We start from the raw sequence: 27,299 nt of genomic DNA, 5'->3' as shown, positions 1-27,299 counted from the left end.
CCACTACTATGAGAAATACTCTGTGCACCCTTGTTTTCTTTATATTTCCCCCGTGTTTTATGTGTGTGTATGATTTATTACTTCTGCCTTCAGATTCATTTTGGTTCTTTCTCCTATTTTTCTGCACAGTCTTCCTTTTAGTTATTTGTACTCCAGAATCTGGGTTGCCCATGAAATATTAACCATGAGATAATGAAAGGGAAATGTCTCAGAGCTACTTATCTCTTATGTGGGAGGAAGACTGGTTCATCGTACTGAAAAGAAAGTTTATTGGACACCTCTTATTTCCCACCCCGGGTCCTCTCAAACCATTTTTTCTTCTAAGCACTGCAATGACAGCCAAGTTCACGTGCATGTACCCTGCCAGCACCTCACCTCTAGAGTATCCTATATTTCTCGCTTCCTTCTCTGGGCTTCTATGAGTTTGATTCCTGAGACACCTGTGGGTACCCTCAAGGCACTCACACTTATGGAATTGGGAACAGTGAGAGATTTTTCACACAGTTGATTCTTCACCTATGGGGCATGAGAGCTAACGGATAAATGTTCCTCCCTATGTTTCTGGAGTTCATCAGTATGTCAGCAGCTCACAAGATCAAGCCCCAGTGACTCAGAGTGGTAGCAAGTTGATTGTGCACTTTTTAAAAATTATTGTTCCTCCTATTTCACTCTCTATAGGCTCTTACCTTGGCTCCCTGGGATGCTTCAAAAGTAAACCACCTGGAGGCTGGCCCTTGTCTGTCACTCTGTTAGTGGGGAAACTGAGGCTAGGACAGGAGGCATGATGCTCTTCATGTTTGGTGCAATGCGACATTAATTTCTAGCTCCTTTTACAAGCAGGAAGTAAATTTTCTTGCCAAAAATAGGATTAAAATTCACCATCAAATGTCCCAATATCCTGTGACCCTTCTAGTTTCACATGGAAAACGCAGCTGTCAAATAATGCACAAAAATAGACGTGGAGGATGACATGTCCCCAGAAGAGAAAGATAAAAGTGCAGGATCACAGCTATTGTTGAGCTTAAGATAGGAGAGATATTAGAATAGCTAACCCTTAGATAGAAAGTCATGCAGTCTGGGCTCCAATACCACCATCATCATCATTACCAATGTCCTAAATCCAGAAGCAACTATCGCAATGTATAAAGGGTGGGACAAAACACTGTGCTATGTTGCCTGGTGTGTAGGTTGAAACAGAATAGTTCTGTTAGCCACACGGGTTAGGGGATGATGAACTGACTGGAAATATTTCTTATAAATTTGTTAGCTATAAATGCATGCATTTGTCATTTGAAGATATTTCAGAAACTATTTTTAATTCTGTTGCCCTCATCTTAAAATCTAAAATTAGAACACCCCTATACTAATCACTTCATAGAGTTAATATACCTCAATTAGGTTGTTTTGGGTTGTAAGTTATGTATTAAGGAGTGAGAATGTTTCAAAGCCTTGTAAAATTAAGACGAGTACAATGGGTTTCAAGACTCACTGATCCAACAGCTCTGTGATGGTAACAAGGGCTCAGGTTCTTTCTGTCTTCAGGCTATTCCACGCTGTCAGTTGCTTTCTCACACTAGTAACAAGGAAGCAGCCATTGTCCTCAGGGTCATTTTCACTCTGCCAACTTTCAGATGTGAAACAGGTACCTGGGGCTTTTTTGTAGGAGTGCAGATTCTTTTATCTTCAAACTCTGATTTATCGTTAGCAAGAATTTGGTCACATGCCCCAAGTAAATCTCTTGCTAGAAACAGGAATAAAATCCCCATGACTCACTTTAACTAATAGTCTGCATTGGCATGAACGTTGAATGCTGAAGAATCAACCACAGTGTCTAGAATACACTTTTCTTGATAATAAGAATCAAATGTTCTTACATCCAGAGTAAACAAAGCTGGATAAAGACACCACCCCCACCTCCTACCCCTTAATCAAATGGAGCTTGTTTTACTGCATATAGAGCAGCACAAAATTATTTTTAAGCCACAGGAAAACCTGGTTCAGAAAAATTTCTAGCACAATTTCCCAGATCAAAGTCTTCTACAAGTCCCAGATCATTATCCGAACACTGAACATAATGAGGTCACCATAAACAACACTTCTTTTTTTGCGTTTATTGGCATGTCACAAAGTTACACACTAGAGAAGTTCTTTGAAGTTCAAAAGAGAACAAATCAAGTGCTGATGTAACAAAGCTGCCTCATACCTTTTAAATTATATCCCTATATTACTTACATATCCCATATGTTTGATTGACTGCTGTGCAATTTCTGTCCAGAAGTCTAATTGTTGGCTTGAGGTCAAGCCCAAAATGAATGAATACTTATTAATGTGCCAGTTGCAACTCATACTGTGATGAAGTTCTGACATTTTACTGGGGGCTTCTTTCCAGCTCCAATCTTCTGTCATTTTGACAATTGAATCTCATTTGCAAGGAAAGGATAAAAAAGACAAATCTACATCCTGACATCTTCTGACGTCTCTCTGGAGGTGATGAATCCTTGTTTTGGGTAAGGCTCAAAATAATTGAGCAATGGAAAGTAAATGAGAGAACAGTTTTCACAGTAGCTTCAGTCTTAACAGTCTGTCAAAGCATCTTGACAGGTTACAAAACAATGATTTAAATCCCAAATGCAACTCATCGTGCACCCATGTGAGGAAGTTACATATGCATGCTCAAGACGCATGCATGAATATAACAGAAATATTCTACAAAGCTGTGCAATGTGCCATGTTTTATCTCCATATTGGTAAATAACATAAAATAAATACCCATATTCGAAAACCAAAATCATTGTAACAGAAACTACAAGTTTTCTGTGCATATATTTAGAACTAATTTGATTGACATTGGAGTAAAAACATTGACCTAAAAGACTAGCCCCAGAGCTCCAGCTCTGACGTAGATCTTAAAAGATAAGAGGGCATTTGTCTTCAGAGGTTCAAAATTTTTTTCACTGATAATATGTGTTAATGATTTATTATGTGTCTATGCCTATAGAATGATCATTTTTTAACTTCAGCTCAAAGTTGAGTATATCAAGAACATATGTTCCATGGATATCCCCTGATTTACAAAATAAGTAAGTAAAAATCTTATTTCCTACAAAATTTACCCAAATATTTATTCTCTCCTTGTATTTCTTCCTTGAAAAGAAAAATAAATTTGCATTTTATAAATACTGGTTTAAAAAGAACAGCTACTTAAAGTCTGGCTGTCATTGACTTCAATCCTTCACTTAACAAATTTTATGGATCACTTCCTTCCTAAATGCTGGAGAAATCATAATAAACAAGACAGACAGAGTTCCTTGGCCCCAGTGAATCCTATCCTCTAGTGACTGAATTCATCCATATGAGTCCTTGAATAGGGAGCCTCATACAAGTGTTGACTCTTGGTTTCCCAACCACCTCCAGCCAGTGGCCTGGGAGTGAAAATAGTTCTCCTGACTCTGGAATTAATACAGTGAAAGTCTCAATCTGACTTTTAAAATGGGAGAGTGCATTTCAACATCGCTTTTCAGTTCCTGAAAATCATCTCCTTTCCCTTGTCATTCTCTTTGAAATATACTGATTCATATGACCTTAAAACTTGGGCCACTAAATTGTGGCATTTCCAAAGCACTACTTAAAGAATGAAATATCAATATGCAACATTAAAAATTCCAGTAAATTTGTCATCAAAGTATCCTTTCCTCTTTTGTTAATTAGGAAAGAATGGACAGCTCTCAGGTACTTAAAAAGCAGCTCAAGGCTAGGAGATGATAAAAACCAGATCTTACAGAATCTCATCTATGGTAATTTTCAATAAAGGATTTTTATTTAACTAGGAATTTCAAATCATCCTTCTCCTTTAAAGAGAACTGTAAATATGTAACATCGTTATTTGTGTTGACTAATAGTGGCAAATATAGTGACAGTGTATTAAGAATTTCTTATAGTCATCCAAAAATATTTATTAAGTACTTAATATGCGTGGGCATTATTTTAGGTGCTTGGAATATGGAAATAAACAAAACAAAACAAAACACCTTGCTTTTGAAAAGTTTACATTTAACATTTTTAACACCCCTTGAAACTCTTGCAGTGTGTGGTATTAATCCTGTATCATAGAAGATAGCATAATGGGATTTAGAAGTTTATTTGCCTGATTTAAGTTCACAAGCTTTGAATCCAGGACTGTATGAATCTAAACCTTAAATTCTTAACTTAAATATAAAACCCAATGGATGAGACATTCTAGTTGACCCCATAAGCTGGTAGCAATTTCTTTTATCTTAGAGTCTTTAACTATAAAATATGGAGTTAATTATGATAAAAAATTAACCTCTACATATCTACTTCTCTTTTTGAATCTGCCATTTTATTATGTATTTATTTTTTGTTACTATTATTATTTTTAATAGTTATTTCCCCAACAAATTTTTTCTCTACTGTACAGCATGGTGACCCAGTTACACATACATGTACACACTCTATTTTCACACATTATCATTCTCCATCATAAGTGACTAGACATAGTTCCAAGTGCTACACAGCAGGATCTCATTGGTAATCCATTCCAAAGGCAGTAGTTTGTATCTATTAACCCCAAGCTCCTCAACCACCCCACTCCCTCCCCCTCCCCCTTGGCAACCACAAGTATATTCTGCAAGTCCATGATTTTCTTTTCCATGGAAAGGTTCCTTTGTACCATATATTAGATTCCAGATATGAGTGATATATGGTATTTGTCTTTCTCTTTCTGACTTACTTCAATCAGTATGAGAGTCTCTAGTTCCATCCATGTTGCTGCAAATGGCATTATTTCGTTCTTTCTTATGGCTGAATAGTATTCCATTGTGTATAGATACCACATCTTCCTAATCTAATCATCTGTCGATGGACATTTAGGCTGTTTCCACGTCTTGGCTATTGTGAATAGAGCTGCAGTGAACATGCAGGAGCATGTGTCTTTTTCAAGGAAAGTTTTGTCTGGATATATGCCCAAGAGTGGAATTGCTGGGTCATATGGTAGTTCTATGTATAGATTTCTAAGGTATCTCCATACTGATCTCCACAGTGGTCATACCATCTTACCTTCCCACCAACAGTGCAGAGAATCTCCCATTTTAAAGGCCCATGGCCACAGTGTGAAATAAGCATTAAGTACATAGAGCTATGACATTTGAAAAACAGCATCTAATCTTATGACACTGCCCACTGGATGTGTGAATTTGAGCAATTATATAATGCCTCAAAGACTTGGTTTACTCGCCTGTAAAATGGAATAAAAACAGCACCCACCAGGAGTTCTCATTGTGGCTCAGCAGGTTACGAGACCAGTACCCACGAAGATGCAGTTCAATGCCTGGCCTCGCTCAGTGGGTTAAGGATCCGGTGTTGCCATGAGATATGGTATAGGCAAAGATGCAGCTTTGATCTGGTGTTGCTGTGGCTGTGGCATAGGCATGCAGCTGCAGCTCCAATTTGACCCCTAGCCTGGGAACTTTCATATACTGCAGGTACGGCCATAAAAACAAAATGAAATGAATAAAAAATAGCACGCACCAAAGCAAGCTGGTCTGCAGTTTAAAAAAGGATGCTGCATGTCCAGAATTCAGCACAGTGCCAGACGTGTAGTTCACATTCAATGGAAATTTGACCTAACTCTGAGTACTCTTCTATCTCTGTGAATAACCATGTAAGGCATAAGAACTATGCATGATCTTGTTAAAGGTACCTAGTACATTTACTGAGAATAAATATTGCTCTTGGTTTTTCAGAGCAATAGAAGTTACTCAGGCATATAACCTTGAGAAAATAGAGTTGAGGTCTTCATTTTAAAGACACCTAATTAGTTGCCTTTTGCTTAATTTATAGGCACATAAATCATTCATTTATGCTATAGGATAGGTACAAAAACTTGTGGAAAATTACCTTAAACTGAAACACTTTTATTATCAAACTAGTTATGTTTCTGACAAATAATGCATTAAAACATTTTCAAGTAATATTTATTACCTTTGAACTTAAAAACTGATGACAATTTTGCTTTTCAGCTTTAGCTTTAAAAGGCTAATTATCTGTGTGTATATATGTGTGTAGATATTTATACACACTAATATCTTTATATCTATATCTATAGTATTTTGAGAGTGTAGACAGTCTAGAAAAGCTGTAACAGGCAAGACTGATGTATTTGACACCATAGAAAATCAAAGTCCTACATGGAAATATGCAATAAACATTTCAAAACAAATTACAGAGCAGGAGAATAGTAACTCATAAGAAAAATTATTTCTATTCAATATAAATAGATCCCAAATTAATAAGGGAAAATATGACAAATTCTAAGGAAAAAAGGAGGCAGATGACATAAAAGTTATTTCATATGAAGGAAAAACAAGACCATAAATGGTACTGAAGTATTTAAAAATGCTCAAATTTATCCATAATTGAAAAGCTGTAAATCAAAGCAAAAAAGAAAACCCCTCTTTTTGTAACCAGTATGAATAGCATGTATCCAAAAGTAAATTAATACCAACACTGGCAATGTGTGGAATAAAAGGTACATACATTGTTCATAGTAATATAATTTTGTGAATTCTATCTGGAGAACAACTTGACAAAATATTAAACAAATATGTAACAAGATACTAAAATGAAAGTATCTTTTTATGAAGTATTTATATTTCTGAATTTTATTGTACAGATATAGAGACTATCTATACAAAGATATACATTGAAAAATATTTTCCCATTGTTTATGGAAGCCAAGGGTAAAATCTATATAAATGACCATCAAGATTGGATTGGCAGAAGAGAAATCGTCACTTACCAGGACATCATGGGTCCCATGACATTTAAATCAAGCTGAACATTGCATTGTTTTTCTTACCCCTCATTAGACAGGGGTTGGGGATAAAGGTCAGATTAGTTATACAGCGAGTAAAGAAGTTACTTAAAAATAGATTGGATTGGCAAAACAAATTCTAGTAGATCCAATGATACAGTAAGTAATAGATCTATTGATACAGGCTATAAAGGAACTATGTCCAAAATATATTAGGAGGGGGAGAAAAGCAAAGGAAACTTATTTACCATAGTAAGCTCCCATCTGGATCAAAAAAAAAAAAAAAAGATATGTCTGAGTATGAGACAAAAAAGAAAAGTGATTTATATTTAATGACTAAATTGTATATTAATTGTATTTTCATTTTAAGTTAGTAAGAATGTATATTACACGATTCTATTTTAAATGAAAGAAAAATTTACACATCCAGAATGGCCAATGTGGGGAGAGTGAGGAAAACAGAGATGGAAAATTAAAGTGTAAGAGATATCAAGGACCAATTTAAGAGATTTATAGATACCCATTTATTAAGCACTTAGAAAAAACGTTCTGAAAAGATGAAATGCGCATAAGAAAATAATCATGTAATTCATTGATTAAAAAGTTTCCAAAGCCAAAGATTCTTATTTTCAGATTGAAAAGACCAAATGTGATGAATTAAAAAAAGATTACTACCTAAAATATAGAATTTCAGGATATATAGGCTGAAAAGAATGGCCTAAAATGTGACAGAGAAAGAGGAGGAAACATGGTTACCTACAAAGAACACAAATCTTGTTTAATATCAATGATCTCTCTGACATTCTGGTTTCTAAATATAACGATGGAACCTATCAAAGCTCTGCTAACTTCTGACCTATAATTCTACACCCAGCCAAAATATCAGCAAGTATGAAGCCAAAGTAGGAGTGTAAGGACTTTGTCAGACATGAGAAGTGTTATCTCTTATTCATTATTCCTTTATAATTCACTAAAGGATGAATTTCAGAAGGAAATTGATAATAAGACATGTAATGAGTAGCACTAGAAACCAAAAAGAGGTGAGTAGCACTAGAAACCAAAGAAAATAAAGCTATGGATAACAGCTATAAAACTATCTAAAGAGGTAATCCCTCCAAATTTGGACAGCAAGTCACGGATTCCCTAGAAATATTTCCATAATAAGAAGAATTTAATTGATTTGATTGAGTAGATAATGTAAGATGTTGAAATATTTCAGTAATAGAACAGTAAAAATTTATTCTTTCAAACGAAGTAATATTTAACTCCTAAGATTATCCCTCCAGTATGTATTTCCCTGAATCCACTACTTGTTAATATTACTATTTTATGGATTGTGTTTCACTATTATAAAGCACTTATAAAAAATCATCCTATTTAATGCTTGCAGTAGAATATTTATTCAATTTAGTTAGCACTTTGCCTTCTCTAATCCTATAGGATTAGATCAGTAAAAAGAACAGTTTTGTCCTAATAAGTGATTTCATGCAGAGTTGAAAAAAAATCTATACTTAAAATCTCCAAGAGGTGGTATAAACAGGAACAAAAATGAGTAGTTGTGGATTCAATGACATGCGTATAAAAAAATAAAAAAATAAAAAAAAACTTGCTAATTTCAGAAAAAAAATTACCAATTCTTTGTTAATTGGAAATTACTTGAAAGTTAGGTATTTGAAGAAACATGCCATGGTACATGGTGAATTTAGTTTGAATTAAGAAAAAAACTGAAGTTTTCTTCATGGAGAGTTAAAAAGGAATCACTGGGATGCAGTTACAGTCTGCCTAGCTGACACATAGAAACAGATAAAACATCACTTTGTCATCAGCTTCATGGCTTCAGCCTGAGCGATGTTCAGGAAAAAAAAAAAAGAAGGTTCAATGTGTATAATTATTTGATATCACATTGCAGTGCAGAAGTTGATATAAAGAAAACAGTTTTAAGTCACTTCCTCTAGACCTATTCATTTGATTCCAGCATCCCTCTTTCCTCTCATCATCAAAGATACATATATTTTATTAAAGGCAACTTTAAAGCAAATTTAAACTGAAATGGATTCCCAAAACCAGAAAAGACATAAGAAACCATGTACTGGCTAAGAACAATACCTGAATATTCCATAAACTGATAGGCAGCTGTAAAATTAATACAAACATAAAAATTTCTTGACTCAAATAAAACCAGGTTATTCTTTAAACTACTGATGGGCACTAACATCCTGCTGCCTCAGAGAAAGGATCATGAAATTGTGTTAAGACTCCAAACTCTGAGTTGTGAAATCTGTGTAAATTCTCTCCAATGCTGCCTCTGCGGGTGCTAAGACAAGCTCCTAGAAGGCCCCACATGATAGGGCCTTCAGGGACTGGTGTTATCTTTTTCACTATCAAATCTACTGGAATGAAGTTTTTGATGATCAACAGAACCAATATCTTACAGACAAAGAAATATTTCAAGACCTGAGTTTTATCTCAAAACAAAAAAAGCCTGTGATACATAATCACAGGAATAGATAACTGATGGGGTGACACTCAAGGCACAGAAAACTCAACTTATATATGGTGGACTCAGTGCAGTCAGTTCCAAATTTGTCTCCTTTCTCCCTCCACCCCTATGAAGGAAGACTGTTGGTTCTGGATCAGTCAAAATAGCAGATATTTACTGGGATGAATTAGAGAATGGGATTTCATGAGAGCAAAGGAAACTATGTATTCGCAAAGGCCCCTTCTCCCTCATTCTTAATATGCACTTCCTTTCATAGGTCTTGAGGGGTAAGAAAAGGAACCAGAATGCTTATCCTTTTGATTCAAGGAACAGTGTGTGTTGTGAAAGGCCTGGGCTCTTCTATCTTCCCTTCTTTGTGAGTTTCTTCTGTGACTGACAAAGTTAGCTGGGTCTGTGGCCTTTTTCTCACACTGAGTAGACCATGAGTCATCCAGGCCAGCCTTCTCCCAGACAGAGAAGAAAACTCACATATATTTACCTCATGCAATCTAGACTGCACATTCTTTACCACCAGAGTCATAGAGTCTGTCATAGGAATTTAAAAGAGGGTGCTCCAAATGACATGGCCATAAATCTGTTTTTTCTTTTATGTCTTTTTTATTTTTTGTTTTTAGGGCCACACCTTCATCATATGGAAGTTCCCAGGCTAGGGGTCGAATTGGAGCTGTAGCCACTGGCCTATGCCACAGCCACAGCCACAGCCACAGCCACACGAGATTCAAGCTGCGTTTGCAACCTACACTACAGCTCACGGTAACACCATATCATTAACCCACCCATCAAAGCCAGGGATCAAACCTGCATCCTCGTGGATGTTAGTTAGGTACATTACCACTGATACACCACAGGAACCTCACATGGACATAAATCTGAATAATTTTTTTCTTTTTTCTATATTCCAAAAGACTGCATGGAGTTTAGGGCCAAAATGCTTGCTAGTAGTAAGTGTTCCTTTGCCTGACTTTGTACCCTAGTTATACACACACACACACACAAACACACACACACACACACACACACGTGTGTGTGTGTGTGTGTGTGTGTATATATGTTTATATTTAAAGAAATAGAGAAAGAAAGGAAAGAGCTGTTAAAAGAGCAATCCTCTTTTGCAGCCAATTACTTCTGGTTCTGTAATTAAATACCTATGGAAACTGCTTTGAATTTTAGAGTGGAGTGAATTTGACTTTTGTTTTTTCATGCATCACATTCCCCATATGTTCAAATATTAGACAATGAAGCAAAACAATTACAATTTAAATACTGTCTCTAAGTATTATTTTCCTAGAACTAGGGTTACTATGAAAACTACAATTTTTCCATATATGTAGAGTAAAAGGGGTTCAAAAGTTTATAATCAGAATCCAGAGAAATTAATATGCATGTGGATATAAAAATAGAATTTTGTGGGATTAATTTTAATATAAAAACAAGAGATTTCTATGGGACATTAGAAAGTTGAGAATTGAGTTTTCTGGGAAAGCAAACATTTGAGAGTCCTTCTCCAACATGTGTACCATTTGATATATTAGAAATCTTCATTCTTAACTCCCTAGACAATCAAAAGCAAAGAAGAAATACAATGTCAAAATTCCTGTTGTGGCTCAGCAGTAACAAAACCAACTAGTAGCCATGAGGATGTGGGTTATCGCTCAGTTGGTTAAGGATCCAGTGTTCTGGTGAGCTGCTATGTGGGTTGCAGATGCAGCTCAGATCCTGCACTGCTGTGGCTGTGGTGTAGGCTGGCAGATGCAGCTTCCATTCGACCCCTAGCCTGGAAATTTCCATATGCTGTGGGTGCACCCTTAAAAAGAAAAGAACAAAATACAACATCGATTAATATGGAAAATGATACTGATTTATTGTGGTAAAAATTACTGACAAAAATTAATTTTGAGGAGTTTAAGGCATTCAAATGCATATTTTCTGTCAATGAGTGAGCTTTAAATCACAGAGGTATCACTCATAAAAAATCATAACTAATCTCTTCAATCATGCTTATTTACTTTAAAACAGTTAATTATTTGCCTCGTCCCATTTTGAACAAAGTCATCTTTTCAAAAAGATATTTATTTATTGGCCATGCCTATGGCATGTGGAAATACCCAGGCCAAGGATTGAACCTGAGCCACAGCAGTGACAATGCCAAAACTTAACCACTAGGTCACCAGGAAACTCTCACAAGAAGATGTTTAAATAGTTTCTAAGTAGCAATAAAATATGCTGAGTATTACTTTATTCACAATATTAAGTACACAAACATGGATTTTAAAATTATATTGTGATTTTATGGAATGGCTTACTATAAGAGTTTTATAAAGGAGTTTAAAGCTTTGAACTCCCTTCTGTGGTTGGCCCCCCAACTTGTCACAGAATCCTACAGTCACAAAGAGATGGGCGATGACTTGCTAATTATATAGCACCTCTACCCACACAGACTGAGTCCCAGAATGGAAAAGCATACAGAAGGAATACTGGTCTGTTTCAGGATGCCAAAACTCTCAGATAATCCCCAGTCATCCCCCTTATGTTTAACCAGGAAGAAATGACAGAGCAGAGTATGTTTTAGAAAACAGAAGTGCTGAACAATAAAAAATACCCTTAATTTTTGTTCATCTTTAGCTTTCATACATCACATAGGATGATATTTGCATTGGAGTCTGGAGCCAAATTACTTCTATTGATATTTCATTACTATGAAACTCAGAATTAAACAGGATGAATGTGAAATATATCTGATACATATATTAATATCTGAAATGTACTAGACTGTATCTTTCACTTTCCTATTGGATACTTCATTTTTATACTTTTTTTATAATTTGACAAAGCTCTCGGTGCCGGAAGTAACAGTGCACCATGAAGAACATGTATTATGGATAAGAACTGTCATCTCACTCTCCCTATTCCCATTTGCAGCTGCTCATGAGGCACACAAATTCAGCTTGTAAACTGTTTTATTTCTTTGTCCTTAAAAAGACAGGTAGACACAAAGTGAAGCTGTAAATTCCACCCAGCTTCATTTAAAATAAAGCTTTCTGACATTATTAAAGAAATGAAAAATCATTCCTGTATATCACCCTTATTTCAGTGAAAAAATTAAGTAGCAGAGGAGATCTGTACACAAGACAAAAGAATTTCCAAGGTATTAAAGTTATAGATTTTTTATATTGACTTTCATGGCTTTAAAGTCATGTTTTTTAATAATAGCGAAGGAAAAGTTTCCACTTAAAAGGGATATCACAGAGGTGGAAAAATGAACTGCTCATGGTTCTTATTTAAAGGTCCACCTTAAATGATCTCATCAAAGAACTAGCTTGTGTCAATTTTCACATTTGTGTCAATATTTGCATATTTAAAGGCCAGTGTCCACATGGCATTATTAATATTAGCTCAAACCCAGGTATCCTTCAACTGGTAAATGGATAATGAAAATGTGGCATACCTGTGCCCTGGATACTCCTGGACAGTAAAAAGGAATGGACTGTGACATCACTGTAGTTCAGAAGAATTCAAAAACATTCTTCCCAGGGAATGAAGTCAGCTACATATGAGTTCCTACTCTCACTCTGTTCATAGTACATTCAGGACAAGAAGAACTAGAGTGAAAGAAAACACATAAGTGATAGTCAGGGGCCAAGGTTTGGAAAAGGGTTCAACTGCAAAAAGGCAGGAAGCACCTTTTTTGCGGTGGTGGAAATGTTTAATATCTTAATTGCAATGATAACACAATTCTATGCAATGATAATACATGTATCAGAAATCATCTAGCTGTACACATAAATTGGGTCAATTTTGTTCTGTTACATTAAATTTTGATAAAGCTGATTTTTAAAAATTCAGTAAATTTCTATCAAGAGGGTAATATACTAAACCAGACAGCACAGAAAATGAGGTTTTAAAAAAAATAGTGCAGTTCCACCACATCCAAGGTGTAAGAAAAGGGGGGGGGGAATAATTTTAACTAAATTTTAGGGGTTTTTTTTAAATTAAATATTTAATGTGCTTAACAGAATACCTGACACAGAGCACGGACTCAAAAATAGCAACTATTTTATCATCACCAAGGAAAATTCTTTCAGCAACTCTTTACAGCATTAATATATCTTTCTAATTAGGCTTCCTAATATTTTATGTTAGTTTCAACTACTGCCTCTCAGCCCATAATTCTAATTTATTCAAACGATCCTGTTTCTAAGTTTCTGCTATTCTTTATTGATTCATTTATTCAACAAATATTTATTGATCATTTTCCATGTGCCAAGCACTTTGCTGAGTGCTGGGGATATAGTATTAAAGACATCACATATGACACTCTGCCCTCATGAGAAGGCAGACATTAAACAAACATATAACTATTTTATTTGATTAAGGTCAAATTACAAAAAGTGCAACAAAGTAGAAGTATATGGTAGGTATTACACTGTATAATAACAAAGGGAGATCATTTGGATTAGCAACATACAGGAATTTTCCCTCAGAAAGGAATACTTGAGCTGAGATTAAAAGATAAAAGAATTTGAGCAAAGACACTGCAGTATATTAAAAATAAATAAATAAATAAAATAAAATAAATAAAAAAAGCTCAACCAACCCAAGGAAGAACAAGAAAACAAAACAAACAAAACTCAAGTGTGCCTAGAGGGTAAAGAGAAAAGAGGAACACAGGAAGGTGACTGTGGAGAGGTAGACACAGGCAGATGACAGCAAGATCATCTTTCAAGTACAGATCTACTGAACAATAATAGCAACAATGACTATCAAGTGATTTCTATACAACCAACAGTATTCCAAACGTTTTACATGGACTGTTTCACTAAATCTCACAATAACTCTACATGGTGTTTCATGTCATGCCCATTTGATAACACGCTCAACTAACTTTAAATGATATGTTCAAGATCACAGATAGAATACAAACAGCAGGAGTTCCCATCGCAGCACAGTGGAAATGAATCGACGAGGAACCATGAGGTTGCGGGGTTCGATCTCTGGCCTTGTTCACTGGGTTAAGAATCCAGTGTTGCCATGAGCTGTGGTGTAGGTCTCAGACGTGGCTCAGATCTGGCATTGCTGTGTCTGTGGCATAAGCCAGCAGCTGTAGCTCCCATCAGACCCCTAGCCTGGCAACCTCCATATGCCGCAGGTGCATCCCTAAGAAGACAAAAACAAAAAACAAACAAAAAAAAGAATACAAACAGCAAACAAAGATAAGTCTCTCTAGCTTCAGAATCCACCCCACCTAACCACTTTGCTATGTAGCTTCTTCCTATGTTATACTGCTTCTCAGTTTAAGACTAAAGCATGCTGCAACAGGATCTACTTAATTAATTGAAAAGTTCACCCCATTTGCTGTGGGAAGGATGGATTATGTAGGGATAAGAATGCATGCAGGGAAAACAGTTAGAAATTGATTGCATAGTCAAAGTCAGTTCCATGGCACCCAAACTATGCATTGAGTTAGACACCACCCTACTCTTGCCTTAATTCTGCAGTGGCTGTCATGAAATTCTAAATAATTGTGTAACAAGAGACTAGAGTTTTTGTTTGTTTGTTTGTTTTTGCACTGAGCCTCACAAATAATACAGCTAGCTTTAGCAGCAGTCTATGTAAAGTAGTCTATGCAAGAGATTCAAATGGCTTGGGGTTTTAGATTAATTCACTCATATCTGATGATTAGGGCTCTGTATTGCTCTTACCAATATTCTTCCTTGGGGGCTAAAGAGAATTGCCATTTATTAAGCTCTGAGCTAGGGAAGATCCTAGAGCTTTACATATAAGATTCAATTAATCCACACAACCACTTTATAAAGTATATTCTATTATCAGATTTTTGTTAAATGAGAAAACTCTGGCTCAGAGACATTAAGTAATGTGATAGAGCTGACAGATAAATGCTAAGGCTGTAATTTCCAAAACATTCTTCTAAACCACATCTTAACTCCAAGGTCCTGGTTTGTACTGCCCACTTAGAGCACAGCTGCCATGCTCTGCCCACCGGTGAGATACCTCACTACTGCTTGGAGCCCAGGGACCAACCTTTCAGCCTAACAAGCCACTGGAGTTTTGCCGTTCCAAATGAAACCCACAGACATGCCTATCCCTTACTAGAGTGTAGATTTAGCATTTCCCACACTCTAACAATCTGTAAATTAATGGACATCTACCACTGACATTTTCTTAGAACCAATATGATAAAACACCATAGCTTCCACCTCCAAATCTGCAATGTTTTCTTTAAACTCTGGAATTTGTATGTCTTCTGGACCCATAAAACCAGAACCACAAAGCTACTGAAAACCACACAGCGTTTTTATTTGTATATCTTGTCTATCCCCTAAGAGTCTGTAAATGTCACAACTCTCCCTCAAAGAATCACAGTCTATCTAAACTCTAGAGATCAGAGAATTTACCCAGAGCCAGGGTGAATCTTAATTTCTACTCCAATTCTCCTTAATATCAGACAAAATTCAGATGCTTCAGCTGAACTCTCCCAGTGGCAAGTGCAGCAGAAGCATAAAAATCAAATTCAGTCATTGGGGGGAATTCTAAAGTTTTATTATGTAATGTCAACATTTTTGCAAAACGTACAAGTAAAATATGTCCTATTTACCACTCAAGTTTTGGATTTCAGTCACCTACTGAAAATAACAAACAAAAAAAGGTGTTGAAAACATGTTTTTAAAAGAAAAATTTAATTGTCATATAGTAACTAATTAATCAGTGCAGTTTTCCTAAAGATGTTTGGTTAATCATACAAAATCAAAATCAGTGTGGTAGATCTAATTACATGGAACAATATTCAATATGTGTTGCAATTACTAATGAAAATTTGGTTCTCAAAATCTCCATTTCCATTCTGTTACATGCCTCAAAGGAAAAAACACAGTTCTATTGCACTATTTTGAATACTAGATAAGAATAAGACCCCCCAAAAAGTGCTATTTTTTTCTGGAAGGAACTTAAAGATGTATCATTTCCCATTTACTGGATATTTATTGCTTAAGCTAGTTACCCACTTAAAGGTACAGCTTTCTATTCTTTTCAGGAGTGGAAATCTCATTCTAATGTAGACCTGATTTGTTCATTAGAAGGGAAAATCAGGTGACTGCTAAGGACATTGTACCTAATAGCATTCAAACTGAGCACTGAGTCTTCTGCACTGTTCAGAATGGAATTAAACTTGACATTTTTCACTTCCATGAAGTTGACAGTTTCGTCCTGTTGAAAAATTTTCTGGAACTTCAAGTTCCCACATAGGTATAAATGCCACTTGGATAATCTCCCAATTAGATTAAGTGAAATCCTTCACCAAAATAGAGGGGGCTTTCTTCTAAGTTTCTGGTTTCTTTACCAATTAACATAGAGTAGAAACTTTTCTTTCAGACTAATATCCTTTATTAGTCATCAACTGTTTTCAGCCTGCTGTAACCATTCCCTGGATGAATGGAATGAGTCATGGAGATTCCCACGTTCATCTCTTCATGCCTGAAGTGCTATTAGGATAGTATGCTAAATAAACAGAACAGGATAAATTGGCATCCCATTTGAATAAATTAGAAAAGTGCAGAACAAAATAGGAAAAAAAAAAGTCGAATTGAATTGATTAAAAGGTGAAGAAATGGTGAGAGTATTTGGAACCTGAACTTGATATGACAGAAGATTTAATAGAAAATATTAGAGTTGCCAAGCCACATTATTTGCTCCATAAATGTCATATCCTCCAAGGATGAAAACTTTAGGTCAGTGATTAAAAGTTAACTGACTTTTGGTGAATCAGTCAGGAAGTTCTAATTAAAATTCTGGGTATAACTTATAACAAGGGTGATTATATAATTTATTATCTAAACAGTAACATTTTCAAAAGTAAAAGGAAGGCTTATTAATTACAGTAAGGCAGCAGGAATAAAATAGGATTCTCATGGGCAAATCAGATGGCTTTAATCACAGATGGCTTTACCTTTGGTACATTCCCATTTAAGGCAGACCATTCAAGAACTAAAACACATAGTAGAAGTGCAAACAAAACAGGATATTGGACAAGTGATATCCATTAAACATAAAATTGTATATAAGCAACACATATGTTTTATTCTTAAAAGTAGACCTGTGAACCATAGTTCTAGTTTGGAAGTACCATTAAACACACTGCCTTTAATTAAAATGAAGAAGATCTGGAAAAAGAAGGTGGGTTAGAAAAGGATCTAGAAAACATGAATGGGAGAAACAGTTGAGAGGCCTGAGGTGGTTTAACCAGGAAAGAAAAGATTTATCAGTGGGTCATGAAACCTATTTGTAAACCCTTTGAGGACTGCCATGAAAAAGAGAATTATATGTATTTTCTGTGCCACAGGAGGTCAGAGCTAGGATTTAGAGCTGAAAGAATGGAATAGATCTTTAGCTCAACAAGAGAGATCATTTTTGAACAATGGGGGCCATTCAACAAAGGAACAAGCTGTTGCTTGAGTGAGTGAGTTCCTCAACCCTAGCCGTACACAGGTAGAAAAGTAGACACTTTGATAAACAGTTAACAAGCAAAATCCTACCTAAAAATCACAGCAATGCTATATGGTGGTTACTATTATAATTATCTGTTTTATAAATGAGGAAACTAAAACATGTCCAAAGACATAAATCTAGATAATAAATATATATGATACAGAATTGAACTAAAGTGATTTCTACATTTCCTTCCCTAGTTAAGATAATTTTCGAACCCTGATTTAGGAATTCCTTGTGGCATGGCACGTTAAATATCAGGCATTGTCACTGTAGCAGCCCAAGTCTCTGCTGTGGCCTGAATTCAATCCATGGCACTACAACTTTCATGAGCTGCAGGCATGGAAAAAACAAACAAACCGTGATTTAAATTGTCTTAAACAATAAGGCAAGTATTTCACATAAGAAGGCATTTAAAGACAGTATAACTATAGATGTTGCCTGGGTTTTCTCTCAGTGTCTTGACTCTGAACTTCCCCCAGCCCTGGCTTCATCTACATGTTGGTTGCAAGATACTAAGCTAATTCCAGTCATTACATGCAGAAATAAGAGCATGCAGAAGCAGAGAAGAGGCTTTCTTTTGTGGTGTTTCCTTCTTATATGTGAGAACTATTTTCCCAGAACTAGCAGACCTCCTCTCATTTCATTGGCCAGAATGCTTCTAACCCATCACTGGCAAGAAGAAGGGAACCATTATGACTAAATTCCATAAAGCAGAACTCACCCTTGATTCAAATCGGGGAGACCTGGGCACTAAACAACATTTTAACAAGGAGAAGGGGAGTCAATGTATATTTAGTGGCACACTGAATAGACTCTACAATCTTACTATTCAAAGGGCTTATAGTACCTGGGGGTTTGTTGGAGATGCAGAATTCCAAGTCCCACCCCATACCCACTGAATAAAATTCTGTGCTTGGGAATATGATCTGTGTTTACATGAAAATTTGAAAAGGACTTCCCTATAGTGCCTGCTATAGGCAGCCCCAGATTGTGTAATCTTATCAAAACATCCTTTAAAAGAGTAATATCACACTCTTAATATTACTCTTGATAATATCACACTTCTTGATAGAAGAAAGTTTGAACTTGGGTTCTGGGTATGAATTATAAATACCTCCTCAGAACTCAGGCCAGCCACATGGATTCTGGATGTTTTATCTTTTTATATTAATACTTGATGGGCATCATCAAGCCATTTATCAAGAGTCTTCATGAAGACTGTGTATATGTGTGTGCTTATATATTTTCTTCCTTCTGTTGGTGTGAACCAGCAGACTGTTGTTTTAAACAGTTCTGCAATCACAAATATGTCTGACAATTCTGCAGCCTGTTTCATCTGGAGATTGATCAAATGCTTTATAGATAATTGGCCTTCAGGGAAGAAGGTGGGAGATAGCAGTGATTTGTAAATTTGTATTTGAGGTTGCCTTATTGGAATATTACCATAATTGTGAGATAGCTAATATGAAAAAGACAACATGTTTCTGTGGAGCCTTTTATGGGATGGTACTGTAATTAATGGGCTGCATTGTGGCCAAAGGTTATTATCTGAGCAGCTGCTTCTTTACAAAGCCTACATAGTCTATAGCCAAGAGGTTATCATGACAGGAAAAAAAAAAAAAAAAGGCTTTGTTTACTTGTGATAGTGTTGGCCCTTCTCAATTAGGAATTTATTTTATGCCCTGTATGCCCTTCCTGTGCAGGCCTTCTGCCACTGTGCCTAGGAGTGGAAGAAGCAGTTCAATCAGGCTGAAAAGTAAATAGAGAGGGCAAAATTCTATCCACACTTCACCTCTCACCATGAATATTTGATCCATGTATCCTTTCTTTGGGGACAGAGAGCACTATAGATGCTTCTGATTTTTTTTTCCCCCTTTGGCTTTTTGGCTTTTTGCCATTTTCTTGGGCTGATCCCTCAGCATATGGAGGTTCCCAGGCTAGGGGTCTAATCAGAGCTGTAGCCGCCAGCCTATACCAGAGCCACAGCAACGTGGGATCCAAGCGTCTGCAACCTACACCACAGCTCATGGCAACGCTAGATCCTTAACACAATGAGCAAGGCCAGGGCTCCAACCCGCAACCTCATGGTTCCTAGTCAGATTCATTAACCACTGAGCCACGATGGGAACTCCCTAGATGCCTCTGATTTAATTCTGCATTGCGGTCCTTCCACTGAAGCTTGCCACAGAGGTCCATACCGCCAATTATACTTCTAATAACATGGTGCCTGGAAGATCACCTAGACTAAGTGACAGGGCTGCTTGTACCATAGCCAGAAATTACTGCAGTGTTATTTCCTACTCCAGGCCCCGAACAAGGCTGCCCACATTCTGTGTCACCTGCTATATGGGCCTTCAGAATCCAAAAAGGGATGCCAGGTTTCTTTGTGGTAGAGAATGTAAGATACAGCAATTTTTCTTTTAATTCAGAGGGATATCCAAGTACATTCTTAATCCTTGGATTCCTATATATTTCACTAATGTGGCCTTTCCCTGAACCTTCACATGATTTATCTTTCACGCTTTGGAGTGCATGTGTCTTGCCAGTGTTTCCAGCTCTCTAGTCACTTCTTGCTCATTCCTTCCAATCAGGATGATGTTATCAATGTCATGGTGGATGGGTATAATTCTCAGTGGGATATACATGCAGTTCAGATATCTTCGGTACAACAGAGGGCAGGAGAATTAACATAACTCTGAGGTAAAACTATCCGTGAATATTGCTGCATGTTTCACCTGAATACAAACTGTTTCTGATTCTCTTCTAATTGGAAAGGATAAGAAAGCGTATGCCAAATCAATGGTGACAGAGCATATACCCGAGATATTATTAGTCTGCTCAAGAAATAACACCACACATGACCTAACAGGTGTGTATGGCTTAATACCTTTTTTTTTTTTTGTCTTTTAGGGTCACACCCGCAGCACATGACAGTTCCCAGGCTAGGGGTCGAATCGGAGCTGTAGCTGGAGCCCAACACCACAGCTGCAGCAACGCCAGATCTGATCTGCATCTGTGACCTACACTGCAGCTTGTGGCAACATTGGATCCTTAACCCACCAAGCACGGCCAGAGATTGAACCTGCATGCTCATGGATGCTAGTCAGATTTGTTTCCACTGAGCCACAATGGAAACTCTCGTTTAATATACTTTTTAAGTCTGTGGTAGTCTTATAATCATTCTCCAAAGTCTTTCAGATTCCAAGGGTGTCAGACTGGCTAATTAAACAGACATGTAATGCAGACCACTGGTCTATCTACATTGTTTAGGTCATTATCTCATCCATCTCCTTTGGGATTTCATATGTTTTCTACTGGCTATCTTATCCAGGAAAGGCAGTCTGAGATGTCTCTATTTGATTTTCTTCATAATGATAGCTCTTCCTTCAGAGATTGGGGACAGCAGGGTTAATCAAACTGTCAAATATATCCAATTTTATTATATCCTTAGAGATTAGAGAAATGACTACAGGATGGGTCTGTAGGCCCAGTGTACCCAATGTGAACCAGATCTCAATTGTCCTCTGGCCCCTGAATGACTCTGCTCCAGCAATAAGATTATGGTGATTGTTGAGTCTGCAGATATCAATGCCAAGGCTGATGAAAGAATATGTGTTCACATATTTAGGCTCATATCAATGCCAACTCAACTCAAGAGTCAGAATTGTCTGGGTTTAGCCTCCCTCCCCCATGGTAAATTTTCATGTGAGTAAATGGCTATAGATCTCTGAAAAAAAGTTGGGAAAATCATTAGAGCATATATGTGACATAATGTTGCAGAAACTTTCCTCCTAGAAGCTCCTCAGCATAAAAATTGTTCCAGATCTGAAAACTTGAGGGAAGGATTATGTCTTTTTATTGAGATGGCCTGTCTGTATTTTTTCCTACACTTAGGCTTTCTAAAAAAAAAAATGACATTTGGCAGAGTTCCCATTGTGGCACAGTGGAAACAAATTTCAGTAGAAGCCATGAGGTTCCAGGTTCAATCCCTGGCCTTGCTCATTGGGTTAAGGTTCCGATGCTACCATGAGCTCTGGTGTAGTTTGCAGACACAGCTTTGATCTGGTGTTGCTGTGTCTGTGGTGTAGGCCAGCATCTGTAGCTCCAATTAGACCCCTACCCTGGGAAATTTCATATGCCACAGGTGCAGCCCTAAAAAGAAAAAAAAAAAAAAAAGAAAAGAAAAAATGACATTTCTTAAGCAGCACCTCGGACACTAGGCCCCCTTCAGAAACTATTATCTATTAACCATTTCACAACTCCTAGCTAGTTAATTCCCTTAGTTGTTCCTCATATCTTACCAGCCATTACTTTAATTGTGGCTTCTGGGCTTCCAGAAATTAAGCTCTCATCTGGCCATTCTATCTTCAAGGCCACATTAAACCATGCATAATAATGAGCCTAATTCTGTGACCACATATTCTATCATCAGCCTTAGCTTATGGGCTTCTTAGTGATGCTAGTACCCTTCCCACCACACATTCCCAGTAGTCTTAGAGAATTGCACATTTTCTGGGCCTTCTCATGGAACATCATTCTCTGATGTATCTTTTGGACATATGCAATATGCCCATTCCAACATACCTTTTTTATTTTTTCAAGATTTTTCTTTTATCTATTATAGTTGATTTACAATTCTCTGTAAATTTCTGGTGTACAGCAAAGTGAACCAGTTATATATATTCTTTTTTTTCATATTATCCTCCATCCTGTTCCATCACAAGTGACTCGATATAGTTCCCTTGCTGTACAGCAGGATCTCATTGTTTATCCACTCCAACATACCTACTTTTATCTGCCTCTTTATTCCCCCTCTACCATTTTTCATGGCAATTCAGGCAGCTCTCCTTTACTCAGAGTGAGTCACTGTTTATTTCAGGCCTCTAAGGGCTAACCCAATGGTAAGTCGGCTTCTTTTCCTAGAGTTTCTTTCTAGGACTTTAATTACTAGGCCTCAAGAGAGTGGTCTTAAATCGATAGTTCAGATTCATCTAGACTTACATTCTGGCCCCTTGATTAAGCATTCTTGCAAACTAATCCCAGTATTACTCTCCTGGTTCCTGCTGGCATGTACAAACTAGTTCTTGCAATTTTTTTTTTTTATGTGAAAAGACTCTTTTCTTCTCTATAAAGCTGAGTAGATCCTGATCCAGGTTATGTTAGGATTTAACCCTAATTATCAGCTTCACAACCAGGAGAGAATGTATAAGACCCCTGGAGGGACATTTTACCTCATAGGAAGAGACTTCTGGAGCTTTGGTTTCTCAGTTTCAGTTTCTCAAATGCATCATCATATCTGCCAAAGAATTTTCCTCTACTCTGACATTTCCCTCAGTCATTAATGGGAAATCCCTATTAACTGACTTTTATCATCTCCTCCAACCCCATCCAAAGAATGGGGTGGCATTCTCCTCACCCGCCAGTTGGTAGGGGAACCAGTCCTACATCATCATCTTACTGCCCATTTTCTCAGAATACTTCGTACTACTTAATGTATGTGAAGGAAATTGGCCAGGTAGCTGGGGAGAGCCATTAGATTACCATGTGTGACCCTAGTGAAAGAAGGGGAGAGAGGCTTGGGTGAAAGAGACCTAGACTGCTAAGCAGTCTAAGGAAAGTGTGGTAAGACTATTCAAGAGGCCTTAAGAAGCCAAAGTCAGCTATCAATAGACTTCTTTGTATCTCATGAATGGGCTTGTGTCTGTCCTGCCACACTCAACCCTGTCTGGGAACATCTCATGAGAAACATGTCCTTGACCAGTATATGTGGATGGATTTCAGAGTAAAGCACCCAGGTTCAGGGCCAGATGCATGGACATGCAGCTCGTGCAGTCATAAAGGACCCTAAACTTGGCAGACATCCTCGATGTTCAAGTATTCTGCTGCTGTCTTGATATTCTGAATAATTTTATCTTCGAACTTGTGTTTTGTATGGGGCAATGGAGCATGTGCACTAACAGAGAAAACACAGGCAATGCCCATGTTTGCCATTCTTTGCTCCTTGTTTATATTTAGGGCTCATGTTTTCCCACAGCACAGGATTCTGGTGGACCCAGATGTATTTAAGCCAGACTCAAAGTTAGTTTGAGGTATATTTGTTATGTCTATGATTGAGTAAGAAGGACTACTGACAGTCCAACAGGTCACCAGAACTTGCTTCAAATCAGAAGGCAGTATGTTCTAAGAAATGTGAATGACCATAGAAATATATCATCACTTACGTTATTCTTTATCAAACAATCACTTATGCCAAAAATGACGACATGGAAAGAAAAGTATAGAGTAAAACATAATTTCTGAATTTTTTTTTTAATCTTCCATTACTCATAAGTAAGCTGAAAGTAGAGAACTTTGGTAGGATGTGTGTATATCAAGAAGTGAAATAAAAAGATCTGAACTGCTTTTGTGCGGCTTCCATTTTTCTGGTAAGACAAAATACATTTGTACATACAAGCTATAAAATACAAATTGTGTAATTCGGAGATTCTGTACTAAGTTAAATGCTCTTATATTTGCATTTAAAACTGGCATTACAAAAGATAAATATAAACAGTAGGTCACATAAAAAATATTCAATATTGCTAATAATTACAGAAATGCAAATCAAAACCACAGTGAGGTGCCACCTTACATAAGCCAGAATGGCCATCTCAAAAAGTCTATAAACAATAAATGCTGGAGAGGGTGTGGAGAAAAGGGAACCCACCTACACTGCTGGTGGGAATGTAAACTGGTGCAACCACTATGGAGAATAGTATGAAAGTTTCTCAGAAAACTAAATATGTAACTACCATAACTGCAGTTTAAGATCTTATTAGAGTGTGAAAAAATTGTCACAGACTGGTACCTTCAATGGTTCTTCCTCATTGCAATTTTATTCCTACCTAAAATTTGGGTTGACCTGCAATTTTGTCAGAAAAATAAAAAACATAATGATGATCTTGGTCAATGCCATCAAGGTCTAAGGACATTGCTGAGAGTTCCAGCCTGACACACTGTAAACCCAGTACAAATATATTTTTAAATGAATAAGTGGAAAAAAGAAAGTGAAGAGAAGGGAAGAGAGAGCGGAGGGAAGGGGAGGAGGAGGCAGGAAGAGAGAAAGAGAGAGAGAAGGAAAATAAAAGGAGAGGAAAGGAAAGGAAGAAAGAGGAAAAGGGGAAGAAAATTTGTTAATAAACAAATTCAAATCTCTTTCATAACTATCTGATTTATTGTTTCAATTTCCCTTTTCTAGGACTCACCTCAAATCCCAGGTATACACACATGGCATGACTGCTGTGATATTTGCAATATACTAAGTAGGCTATTCTAGTCTTTTCAACACTATTCAAGAACACACAGACATAATGAAAGGCAATTTTATAGTCTAATTAGTTGTGCTAATGATTAAGATAATAGTTGTGAATATAGCTCTTTAATGAATTAAGATGACTCAGAAATTATTGAACATTTTCAAAAGAAAAACATCTACAATAGTTTCCCCAATAGCCAATCCTCTCACTCCAACCAATTATACTGGGAGAAAATATGTATATTTCCACACACGAGAGGAAATGGAATAGAATTTATAACTTTTTGTGACTTTAGGTTAAGAACACAGCAAGGTAAGAAGGGTCACTTAGCAGAAACCTAAGATGCTGCCTGAGTAGTTCATAATATCAATGGACTACTAACTGGACATGAATAAGAGTCAGTAAGATATTTAGAACAAATAATAAAAACTCTTTTTTATGTAAGAATGAGTAATCCTTCATTTTTCTACAGTGCTGAAAAGTGTTAACTACTGGAATCTATCAACCAATTAGCTTAAATTTTCCACTTTCTTAGGACTTTGAAAGTTCTGTAAATTTTCTTAAAAATGATGAGAGAAAAATCTTAAAAGAGCAAATTAAGAGATTTGAGCTAGTCATAAAAATATAACAGCTGATACAATACATTCAAATAAAGGAGGGTTTTCTTCATTTTCCTTTTCTAAGAGGGCAATAAATAAAGCTATAATATCCTGCATTGTTCCTGAATTTTAATTAATTAATAGAAGTAATTTTTCACTGGGAAGACTCAATGTTTAATCTACTTTCTCACAATCCAGTTAATTATCTAGGCCACTTTGTGGTATGTGTGTTTTCCTACTCATTGGTCACAATGCTGGTCTTAGCTTATAGAGAAATTATATTCCTTATAAACTACCTTGTCTTTACTCATTCCTTATCATTTTAATTTGGGTGTAAGAGCCATAGGCAATTAATTACTACTGCAATTGACTCAACATTTAAAAAATTTCATTTGACTCCTGTGTCTCTTGAAAAAAAACAACCAAATAAAATACAAAGCAGAAAAATTAAAGAATTTCAGACTCAATAATCTTAAAAATAGCAACTCAGAAAAGAAAATCCATATATGGTTTTTGCCTGTTTCTCTCCCATACAACTGCCTATCGTGAGAGTGTTTAACATGGCCAAGAGTCACATGAATTAAAAAAAATAATAATAATTACATTCTCCCAAATCCATATGCTGAAGTTCTAATGCTTAGTACCTCAAAATGTGACTCTTTAGAGACAGGGTCATTAAAGACATAAGTTTAAATAAGGTCATCAGAGTGAGTCCTAGTGGGCCCTGACATAACTGGTGTCTTTATAAGAAGAATTCAGGACATAGACACACACAGAAGACCAGTGAAGACACACAGAAGAAGAGACAGCCATTTGCAAGCCAAGGATAGAGGACCTCAAAAGAAATCAAGCATGCCAACATCTTGCTCTTACACCGCTAGTTTCTGAAATTGTGAGACATAAATTTTTGTTGTTTAAGTCATCCAGTCTGTGATCCATTGATATGGTGGCCCTAGGAGACTTATATATAGACTTCTATCCTAACAACCACCATGGGTAAGGATAAGGAGAAGAGATATAAACCGATAACAATTGTTTGTTCTGTACAATAGATACAGACTTTACGCAGAGAAAAGTTGTACCATGACTCCTCTGGATAAGGAAGTATAGCATATGCTCCTTTTCCATTTACAAGGTAGAAAATAAAGCTATTCATCACGTCCCAGTTCTTGAACATATGGCCTAGTGGAACATCCCATCCAAAGGCATTAGCCCTCTGCCTCTCTAATGATTCATATGTTGAGGCAGAACCACCAGTAAGTGGCAGTCTGTCTGTAGGAGTTGACTGGAGAAAGATTTGAGATTTGACAGGTCAAACCCCAAAGTGGCATCCTCAAGGGTATTCAGCAAAATAAAAACTCCCATGGGACAGAAGACTTTGATTGCTTTGACTTTGATTACCTTCCTTATATTTAATTATAGAGGCACTGAGATAAACTGGTATTTTCAAAATATAATTTCCATGAGATGGTCCTAACTCAAGACACTTAATCTCTATAGTAACTGAATATCGTTACATTCAGGGCTTAGGACAATATTTAGCTTAGGAGATATTACATTTGATCTTTAGT

At 36.6% G+C, this 27,299-nt stretch overlaps 1 long non-coding RNA gene across 2 annotated transcripts in view; it reads right to left on the bottom strand.

The window, feature by feature from the left end:
• Nucleotides 1-27,299, bottom strand: part of LOC110259775 (uncharacterized) — a 1,242,567-nt gene that overhangs the window by 674,597 nt on the left and 540,671 nt on the right. The window contains exon 17 of one of the 2 annotated variants that reach the window (XR_014838625.1): nt 12,778-12,931. The exons of the other annotated variant lie outside the window; for it this stretch is intronic. This is a non-coding gene — a long non-coding RNA (uncharacterized LOC110259775). The remainder of the gene's footprint in view (nt 1-12,777; nt 12,932-27,299) is intronic. 2 annotated transcript variants of the gene reach the window in all.

Source organism: Sus scrofa, chromosome 2 (genome assembly GCF_054392235.1).
Source record: "Sus scrofa isolate SSC_HxYL_T2T_F1_AM1 chromosome 2, Sscrofa_HxYL_maternal_Yorkshire_Landrace_v2.0, whole genome shotgun sequence".
NCBI classification, from domain to species: domain Eukaryota; kingdom Metazoa; phylum Chordata; class Mammalia; order Artiodactyla; family Suidae; genus Sus; species Sus scrofa.
This window is presented reverse-complemented; position numbering and strand designations above follow the sequence as displayed.